General features: G+C 36.3%; 1 protein-coding gene across 2 annotated transcripts in view; it reads right to left on the reverse strand.

Annotated features, from left to right (window-relative positions):
- Positions 1 to 11,537, reverse strand: part of LOC125230699 (mucin-5AC) — a 209,465-nt gene that overhangs the window by 19,818 nt on the left and 178,110 nt on the right. The window lies entirely within an intron of this gene.

An 11,537-nucleotide genomic window follows, 5' to 3' on the forward strand; every position in this document is an offset into this window, starting at 1 on the left:
ATATTTATCTGAATGCTTTATTTCGTGCATGGTATAAGATATTTTATTTTAAGTACAGTCAAATTCCCTATTCAGCAGTTCTCGAAAAGTTTGTACAAAAAGTATTTTTTTTATTCCTATTTTGTTACCAAGATTTTTTTGATGAATTGAGATTTTAGTAAGTTTTATTTCGTCATTAAGGTTCTCTAGTATCTATATTTTCTTAATTATAACAACTATCCTGTACATATCTTGCGAAAGTCGACATATATTACTAACAAACTTTTTGAGAACTTAGAGCTAAATATCAATATTTATTTATCGAATGTTATATTTATTTTCAATTAGGAACATTTTATGTTCATGTATTGGTAATCCATACTAATATTATAAATGGGAAAGTGTGTGTGTCTGTTTGTTTGTCCGTCTTTCACGGAAAAACGGAGCGACGAATTGACGTAATTTTTTAAATGGAGATAGTTGAAGGGATGGAGAGTGACATAGGCTACTTTTTGTCTCTTTCTAACGCGCGCGAAGCCGCGGGCAAAAGCTAGTTATTTATAAACTGTTTACAGATGTAGTGCGAAAAGGTTTTCCTTCGTATTTTTCGGGAAACGTTCGTATTTGTAATGCCGGTTGAGACAGCGTCAGTACGTCCTGTACTAGACTAACTGAAATAGCATGACACTTTCGTACGTTTCCGTAAAAATACGAAGGAAAAGCTATTCGCACACATTTCGCTACCTAAAGGATTTTTTTTTATGGGATAGGAGGCAAACGAGCAGACAGGTCGCCTGATGGTAAGCGATCACTGCCGCCCATGGACACCAGAAACACATGAGGTGTTGGAGGTGCGTTGCCGGCCTTTAAGATGGGTGTACGCTCCTTTCTTGAAGATTTAAAGGTCGTATCGGTCCGGAAATACAATAGTTTGTAAGTCGCCTATTTTTCAAAACTACGAGTAGATACTGTATTCTACATTTTTATAAAGGAGTAAAAAGTAATACAGAAGGTTTTTTATGTGGATTTACATCAACGTTCATATGTTTGCCACTTTACATTATGCCCTGCACGGGAAGCATGGTCGCGCGATAGACGATAAAATATCAGGCCGTCCCTATCGCGCTTACAAATAGTGCGATAGGGACGGCCTGCTATTTTATCGTCTATCGCGCGACCATGCTTCCCGTGCAGTGCTGTTCCGAGTAGTTACAACTAGTTCAAGCGGATGGCTTTACTGCCAATCCACCGGCAGCTGCTAAATTGTCATTCAAATTTCCCATACAAAACAGCATTACGCAACGATCAACATGGTCCTTCGAGCCGGATTTCCGCTCTCGCTGACAGGTTCTCGTTTGTAGATTCATGTGTAGATAAAGTGTCTTTTTAACGGCGCTGAGACGAAGCGACAATGCATGTGTCGGTGTCGCGCGAAAGCGATAACAATCTTGTGTTACTAACACGATCTTATTCACACTGTTTAGTGTTGTAGTGAACCGTGTTGAATAATATTGTTGTAAAGAAGTACATTAGCTTCGAGATTGACAACAATAGGACTAGTTTTCTCTATTGTAAAATATAACTATATATTAATAGAACTATTCATTCAAAGGCCTGTCTCAATAGCAGGGGAAGAGAATCATGTGAATAGTACGTATCTGCTGATAAATTCGTGCATGCGAATTTCGATTAGGTATATATGAAAAACATGAGGATTCCTTATTGTGAGTTGTCTATCTATAATATTAATCAGATTTACCTGCTTATATGTATGTAAAACTTGAAGAGTAGTGGTATAAATATTGAATTTTTTAACATTAATAGAATGTTATCACAAACTCTACCCTTTTACCATAGACGAAAATTTGCTCACCACTATCTGCCCCAAAAATATATATACCTACATACGAGTATAAACCTTTCTCTTGAATAATCATAATCATGATAAAAATATTTATTCATAATAAACTTGAATACTACACATTATGCAAAAACGTATGACTAATTATACAAAGGATTGGTAAGTTTTTATCACGAAATGGCCCGGAGGAGAGAGGACGCGCTGATCTTTCGACAAGACTATTGTGACACGATACAGGCCTACTGGAAGTGTATGACTATATCTATAAAAAAATAAACACATCAAAATCACAGAGGACAGACAGCAGGACAATAATACAAAATAAGTCTTGCACTTGTTCTAAATACCAGCTACATTTTGCACGCGATTAGGGATGCCTTAGATGAAACAACAAAGCGTCGATTAGCAGAGTTCCCAGATCCAGATCAAAAACGGCGTTACGACAACGCATGAGACGCCGTAATAGGGCTTATTTTAATAAGAAAATGGGCGAATTTCCCACGCGTAGGGCGGGTGGCGAAATTCCTTGCATTGCCCAATGGGTTATGAATTTATGAATTATGATGACCGCGGTGTGTTGGCGACACCGGCGTGGGAGTATATTATGTTTAATAAGAGCTATTTTATTGTGTGAAGCCTTTCGACACTGTCTAGGAACAGAGGAAATGGATAGATGATTTGAAGAATTATACGCATTGAATAAGGCTTAAGTGACGATGTAATGCTCTAAACAACTCTTTCTCACCACTTGTATTTCCGTCTAAGTACCTAACTAGAGATGATGGTGTTGTGTCCGGGTGTCCATGTTCGATCGTTCATAAATTTCATACTGTACAACTATCAGAATAGGTACGTGTTTGTATTTTTAAAGATACCTTAATCTTGCATGACTTCAGTGTTAGAGAAACCTCTGACTAGATAACTTGTTTTATGATAAGTATCATGATGTTTGATTTGCAACTTCATGTTTTGTTATTTCAGGAATGAGGATTCTGTTATTTGCATATAATTATATCCTAAACTGTATCTTTTGGGATAAAAGGCTTTTTGGCCATAATTTGAGAACGTGATCTATTTGTATTTATGATAAAAAAATCATATAAAACACATGAACCATATAGCTCCGAGCTCTAAGCACAGCGGTCCCAAAATGACGTCACATTTCAGCCAAGAGCTCATTTACTTAAGAAGAAACCACCTACTAATCTCGGACCACGGGGCCGATTTTTGAGTCTCACTGTCACTAAAATACCGGTTGAAATCGGTGAATTGCCTATTATTTTCAGCGACAATTTTCTGAATTCGAACGCCGTGAGACTCAAAAATCGGCCCCCACTGCGTCTCGTTTCGCGACTATGAAATTGAAAGTGCAGATCTCCGATACACTTGACCGCACACTTTCACCGCGCTTCGGAGGAAACCGACTGGTTATGTTACGTTAGGTTAGGATTGAAGATGATACTGCACCAACTGGTTATGTGTACCTGAGTTAGCTGGGAACACAATCTACGATACAGTTTTGCATGTATGTAAATATAATCTCAAGGTTTAAGTTAAATTGCCATAGATTGTGGAATTTGCCGAATACGGTACGCTAACTGAAATTTATAGTTATTTGTTTTACAAGGGGGCAAAGTTGTTGTTTAACCGCACGTGCCAATATTGATACCCGAGCAAGCGAAAGATTCCAAAAAGTGGAATCTTGAGCGTTGCGAGGGTTTCAAGGCACGAAGGTATAGATTTGATTTAGTTTGATGTTTTATAGTCAGTATTTTGTTCGTGTAGGTGTGGTGTTAAACAAACTTTGCCACCGAGTGAAACAAAATTTTTCACCACACCAACACGAACAAAATACCTACTGACTATAAAACATCAAACTAAATCAAATCTATCAATCTAATCAATATTTACGATTCAAAATCATCATTTACACGTAAATTATACCAGCCAGCTCAAGACATCAAGTTAAAATTTGTATGAAATTACTTTGCACTCTTGTGGATAAAATGCAATTTTGCTATCTGTTTTCGAATAGCAAAGTAAGCCTTTACCAGTTGGTGTGGTGAAAAATATTTTTGTGGCAAGGTTTATGTGACTAACAGCATCTGTAGGTACCAATAACTCCAATAGGTATTTTTTTCTAATTTGTTGCCTTTGTTGGGTATTTGTCGCTGTATTGTCGACATTTTGGCTAACACTTATGATCCGAAAGCGTATAGATGCACGATAAAGTAAAATAAATAGCCTAAATTATGTACTTGTACAATGTAAAATTATTTAAGTAATTATCTATTACTATTTTTTCTCCGTTTTTTTAGTGATCTCTGTGAAGTTCCCTCCCTCACTACGTTCGATTGCTTTCAATGAGTTTGTGAGTTTTTAAGTAACCTAATATTTAGATTTTTAAGTCCAAATTTATCATTCGAAAATGTAAACATACTTTACAGATTTACATTTTCTCAAATTAAATAGTCAAATTTACAATATATGCATGTAGTAACAACACTTTCCCGCAGTTCATCAATTCACACTAATCAAGAACATTGTTAATTGAATAACCGTTAGCACAGATTCCCCACAATAGATTGTTTGTTGTTGTGTTCTCACGTGACGCAACCGGTGGCAGTGAATGTTGACCCAGAACTTTCTCCGGAGATGCCGAACGTAAGCCACCGGCTCCGCTATTATGGGATGCATTCAGAAACAGAAATCTAACACTGCTACCTCGGTTCTTTTAGTGTGATAATAAATAATAGTCAGAAAATAAACAAACGAGCCACCTGATGGGAAGAGCTTTTTGTTTTCCTTTGCCGGGTGGTGCGGTGACAGAGTCGCGACAGTACCTTCGTGCATAATTCGACACGACTAAATCTACGTCTCCGTTCCTATTATATTAAATGTTGCATATTTTTACAACTCAATACTTTTAGGAAGTATTTTTTTTTCAGGAAAATCTTTCCAAAATACTCGTATAAATTGCGCGACATCAATGTAATTCAATATTTAGAACTTTGGTTATGGAGATCTAGATCTAAGCTCTCTGAGAGAATTCACACGAGTGCCTGATGAATACTTTTATCTTAAATTTTATAATAGCACTCGCAAAATTTTTTATCAATATAATTGTGGCACTATAATTTCACACTGAGAATGAGTCCCGTTACGTCTGTTCCGAGCGAATCGAACACGCGAAACGAGAATAATACAGCGTGATTAGTTTGTGTACAGTCGGAGCGTGCTGTCATACACTTTTAAATTACACTATTATATTCCATTATGCATGAAATTTCTATTTGGTGTAACACGACGATTAATTTGAATGAATGTATGCACCTGCTTATTTATTAGGAATAATTGTATCTATTCTATTAAGCCCCTTAGATGGAGAGATGACATCTGCCAACTAGCTGGCGAGAACTGGATGCGGATGGCAATGGACCGACAAGCGTGGAGGAATGGCGAGGAGGCCTATGTCCGAAGATGGGCGCTTTAAAGGCTGCTATAGATAGATAGATTCTAGTAGTGGAAAATAATCGTCTTCCTACAAATAAATGTAAAGGCCGAAAATGACAAAAATACCATGGAGCTATTTGGGGTGCGTATCGATCGATATAACTTTTTTTGATATATTTTTAGTCGTTATAAAGATCATTTGATTTTGCTATTTGTACTACCTATGTACTTTTTCATTGCCGCCGGATGTCATTGCTTTAGTAAGCATTTGGGTACCTACCAAATTATAATTACATTACCTGTGTCTAAGTAATGTAGGTATACCTAATATTTTAGCAAGTATAAAAGAAAACACGCTTATTTGCATGATTGAAGTATTGTGTAATATTGTATACAGGGTGCCCGGTAAATTCACACTTTTTAAAATTTTAATACTACCTAAAATTTTAAAAAGTGTGAAAATCTCGAAAACCAGGCTTCTTTTACAAAACCTTAAAGTCGATTTTCTGGAACAGTGTAAAGTGCCCTCTTGGTGGTTAAAAGGTTGTCCATTAATTACCGGGCACCCGGTATGTAAGCTGCAAATAAGTGATCATTAGTGATCGAGAACGGAGAGCAGATTATAAATATTCAGGTACACAGTTTCCATGCGTATACCGACATGCATAATCTAATAATAAATTAAGTATGATTAGTTAGATTTGTAGGAGGTAATATGTAAACGTCAATATTTTGATTGTATGATACTTTGAATGATGCAGCATTTGATTTGTACCTTTTACTTGCGCATTCGTTCAATGATGGATGAATGAAATGGATCATTACTATCATTAGGTAATAGGTATTGAACTTATGTTTATGAATGAAAATTTGCATCTGAATATTCTAAACGTGTTTCTAATGACTAGGTACTAGTTTCCTGTTAGTGGTTTTAATATAATAATGAAACTGCATTTTAGAACAATTCCGTCTATCACAGTTTTATTATTCATTCTGTAAGTACCTACAGCCTAATATTTTCCTATCACTTCTAAACATCTAACTGTTATGATGACTATCTTTTTAAATTCAAGAGCTCTTTTTTTACTTCGTTCGTAAAATTGTTATAAAATAGTATATTACGATACAAGTGCGGAAAAGAGGAAGTCCGAAATGAGTGGCGATAAATTAAAACACGACCGAAGGGAGTGTTTTAAATGGACACGAGTTACGATTTTTTTTTCGCACGTGTATCGTACGACGTTTTTCAGTACAGATGGCCCTCCAAAGTTTCGACCTGACAAGAAATGAACCAATTCTAGCACTAGTGCGTAAAAAAAGCACCATCTGTACTGAACAAATAAGTATAAGTATGGCCCATGCCATGCAACATTATAGGACTTAGGACGAGAACAACTTCGGCTTACTTATCCAGATTTAAAAATGTTGCTGTCTTTTTATAAATACTTGGCAATTTCAAAATATCTCAAATCATGCGAGTTGCTGCAACTCCATTGTGTTTGCATTGGCAACCCGTGCAAATGGACCCGACCGTGAAAAATGCGTTAATGTTTTTATTGCCACACGATCCGTGATACGGTTTAACTGATCTTTATTAAGTTAATAACAGTTAAACTTGGCTCTATTAAATAAAACGGTTTATATCCCTTTGTATGCAAATTTATATTTTATTCGTGATGGTTTTCATTGAGTTAAATAATAATATTGATAGCAATACGAAACAGTTTATGCAGTTTAAACTTAATTGACATCTATTCGAAGTTAAGTACTTATATCGAATTTTCTCAGGTTTAAATTATGTTAGGTCAATACTGATCAACTAGGTATATACTTACTAGTAAAACATGGCCACTACTAGTACTAAAACAACATAATTATGCATATTATTACATGGGTAATAATATCCCATGGCACCATTGACAACCTCTGGAGTTGCAGATGTCCATAGGCTATGGAGACTGCTTACTATCTGGCGGGTCCTATTTTCAAACTTTTTATTTAACTTTTGATTACACGTCAGCCGTAATCAAGGTTCTAAGTTCTTAGTAGTCTACATGAATAAGCAAAAGTAAATACTATAGAGAATATGATGCGATATATTCCACTTCATAAATCACAAATAACTTGTGAACATTCGAAGTCGCAAAAACGAACAGCGGTCGATATCTCATACGTCGCGTGAGAACATTGCAAACATTAGAAACTTGAAGCCGTTCCATTAGTTTCTACCAACGGTTTGATGCGTGGATAAACGAAATGGTTCTCAAGGTAAATGGAATTTGATATAAAAGGAAATTTACAATTTAGGCATTTAAAATTATACAGTAGTTCAAAAAGCTTTTCCTTCGCGTTTTTACGGAAACGTTCGTATTTGTCATGCTTAGTTCAGACAGTACGTCTTGTACTAAGACTGACTGAATAGCATGACACGTTCGTACGTTTCGGTAAAAATAAGGAAAATCTTGTAGCATTTACATGTGTAATGTGAACAACAGAGAAAGGAACAGCAGACCATATGGTCATATTCGATTGTGTTTCGGTTGGGTCACTATCAAATTTACCTTATCGCTAAAAGACTATATAGCTGACACGTCTGGATTGTGTTATGTCTTTGTGGCTACGTAGACATGAATGCTAAATGTGTCTTTAGCAAAACGTCTGGATCTTAAAACGTAACAATTTAAAATGATCTAACTGCAAAACATCTTCATCTTCGAATGTCTGTATTACAAAACAGACATGAACGCTAAACGGTCAAGGAGCAAAAAATCTGGATTGTTTAATGTTTTTATTGCTAAATAGAATAAACGCCAAACGACCCGTTAGCAAAACGTCTGGTTTTAAAATGCTTAAGTGTCTTGAGAATTCAAACCTTCTCGCACTGTTAATAAGAACTGTTCTGTTACATATTTATAAACCATGGCGATGACACATTATATTTCCGGACGTTTTGCTACTGAATAGTTCTGTGTTGACGTCAATTAACTAACTACACTTTTGGCTTTTTAGATATGCTAATCATACGGACTATGTATATTTCCAGACGTTTGGCTACTCATTCATTCTAAGTCTTAGCCATCCAGTTAAATTTACTTTTTGCTGATTGAGTATTCTACTTTCATGTCATCCCAGCTGAATTGACTTTATGCTGACTGTATATTTAAATTTTCTGACATCTAGCCGAAATAGTCGTTTAGCGATAAGGTAAACTTGATAGTGACCCTTTCGGTTCAACAACCGAAACGCAACCGAATAATTTAATCGTTGTGTTAATTGAATTGACAATTAGTTATTCAGGCAGAGCAAAATGTAAAAAATACTTAATACCTATAGAGACTCGAGTAGGTATTTAAGCTTTTAGTAGCTGCCTACTTGTCTTTGTTTTGAACGAACAAATTAAAGACCCAATGCAACGAGGAAGATACTTATACAATTTACATTTACCGGAAAAGTACCTCAAACAAATAATTGTCCAGAAAAGGACCTTGAGTAAAATGTAATACTAACAATACGTAACAACAGTTAGGTTACTTTGAAGAATGTTACTCGTACCACGAAAGTAGACGACTAGAGTCATGCTAATTAAACATTGATTTAACGAAAATACCGGCACGAAATACCAATTATATTTTGTGCAGAAATTATTGAAATATTTTCTCTACAAATCGAGTACGTTATAATTAAATTCTGCTTCTCCTCGTTGCGAGTTCATTCATTTGTGATTTATTTATTTAATAAACATGTCCTCAAAGATACATAGCTGGTACAAACGTTGCCAGGAAGACATGTCGTCGACCTTACGCCGTATAAGGAGTGATGCCAGTGTCTAGGTTGCTGACGCCTTGGCGGTCAACAACTTGTTGCGACAATGAGTTATAATTATAAAATATAGTTAAGGTTTAAATAAGAGCAAGTTTTAAATACAAAGACCGGTCCTACTCGAAAATGCAATTAAAAACCGTAGTCGAAAACTTTAGTCTTCAAAATTTTAACTGTCCGGAAAAAACTGAAGAGTTCAGTAATCTGTCACATAACCATTGCTTGGAGAAACTGTGCTTTCATCTCAGTCGTGCCGTGTTTTACGTCACCAGTACTGAGGACTAAGCCGCCGGCAAAACATGAATGGCGAAGGAAAGTTGGAAGCGAAGATGAGCTTGCATAGTATTTGTTACACTACACCTGTAGCCTCATGAAGATGGTGCCTTTCTAAACATTATGCTACCCTAATGTGCGATAAAATTGTATAACTTGTCTTTTGATACGTTATATTTTGAGATCTGTGTTTATTTACAGGAAGTGCAAATGATCAAATACCTAAGTTTTTCTTTGTACTTTTAGATCCATCATTGAACAATTTGCGCGCTAACTACCACCATCCATATTTATATATGTATTAATTAGGCATATTCACGAGTTCCTTCGCCAGATTAATTTTCTAAAATTAACATTTAGACATTTGAGTATCTAGGTTTCTCATGAAATCCTATCTCATATGGAAACATTAGTAAGGAAACCAACATGACGTTATTACATGGCATGATTGCACCGTAACCCACTCAATATAAACAGTAACCGCAGTCAGTCAGTTAACCGCAGCCCTCATAACGTCACGATTGCCACGGGAAATCTTAACGCCGATCAGGTTCTGTAGCCAAGAGTACAATTGTTGAGGTTCCAGGGCGAACGCTACACAACTGGCTCTGTCGCACCAACACGGAATAGCGGTAGGTACAAATCTGACTACTAACTGTACGCTACGGAACATTAACGATTGACGCTCTTGGCTGCAGAGTACAGTCAACCAATTGGAACTCTAGGCCACTCTACAACGATGTCAAAATGACAAGCAGTAAGAGATTTCTTACAATCTGATTTATAATGTCACTATGACATAGTTCTACAGTGGCCTAGGGTTCCAATTGGTTGCCTGTACGTGGCCAAATGCATGTCTAATTCACAAACGCATATGAGTAGCTAGTTATCTCTATAGCTCTTCTATAATGGAGTGACAGAGACAGACTGCGTTTCGATCGGCGACTAGTGTCAACGATTGTCACTTCGACTAAGCCGGCAGGGCCTGAAGTCAAGAAAGAGTACCTACTACAAGCATTGACGCTCTGAACAATACAAAGATTGAACTCTTGGCTACAGGAGCTTTTTTAAGACGATACAGGAGGGGTCAATTCTCCATACAAACACTCTCGACTATTTCCTCCCTGGTTTTTGAAGATAGAGCAATGATTTTTTCAACACTGATTAACATTGTTTTTATCTGTGGGGGACCGTTTTGATTTTTTTGATATTCTTATTTTTAAAGACGCTAGAAAAACGACCTTATTGATTATGGCGCAAAAAAAGGTGTGGTATTCAAAGTCGGTAACAATTAGCCAAAAAAACTAAACGGTCAGGCACAAATTATTTAATTGTCATTCAGATTCTCAAATTTCGTTATGATTGATTAAGTTTTGAGGGAGGAAACAGTCGAGAGCGGAACCTCGATTTTAAAGATTTTTTCGCAATATCTTTTAATTGAGTTGTTCTGAATAGACAATTTTTTTTCGATTAATCTACTCGTAGTTAATAACACTGGTATATTTAACTAAAATTCCCAAATTGAGAGGGGGGCTCCTTTTCATTTTAGCATTTTCGCTCCTGTACTATGGTGCTGGGTTCAACGCTTACTGCTCTTGACTTTCAATGACTAATAGTGTCCTGCGTAGTATCGGCGTGACTAAGACAAGATTGGGAAACTGCTGGCTACTTAATTACACACGAATCGCTATGATATCTTGTATCTCAACGCGTGTATTGCGCATGCCAAAATAAGATAAGTTGTTTTGATTGATTTATCTATCAAACAATAGGGACAGGGCTGTCCATGTGCCTTTTCTTTAGAAAATCGAGAATAATCGATTTAAGCAGCTATGTTTACTTATTTAAGTACCTATCTCTGTTGCTTTGTGAAAAAGTTTTCCGTTTGATGTTTGTGTTGTGTCTCTAAGTAAAATAAAAATGAATGTCAAAGGTTAAAGTTACGCAAGCGTGCACGTACAGCTTAAATTTCCGTATGATATCTGAATTTCGATACAGATTTTCCTTCTTGAGGTATAAAGCAAAAACGAGTAAATACGGTACCTAGGCAGCTCTTATTCGTAGTTATGGCGAATAAAAGTGAAAAATTCGTGGAAAACACTGACTAGTCGACAGGAGACTACCCATACCCGAACCCTACAACTGCGAAAAT

Source organism: Leguminivora glycinivorella, chromosome 10 (assembly GCF_023078275.1).
Source record: "Leguminivora glycinivorella isolate SPB_JAAS2020 chromosome 10, LegGlyc_1.1, whole genome shotgun sequence".
NCBI classification, from domain to species: Eukaryota; Metazoa; Arthropoda; class Insecta; order Lepidoptera; family Tortricidae; genus Leguminivora; species Leguminivora glycinivorella.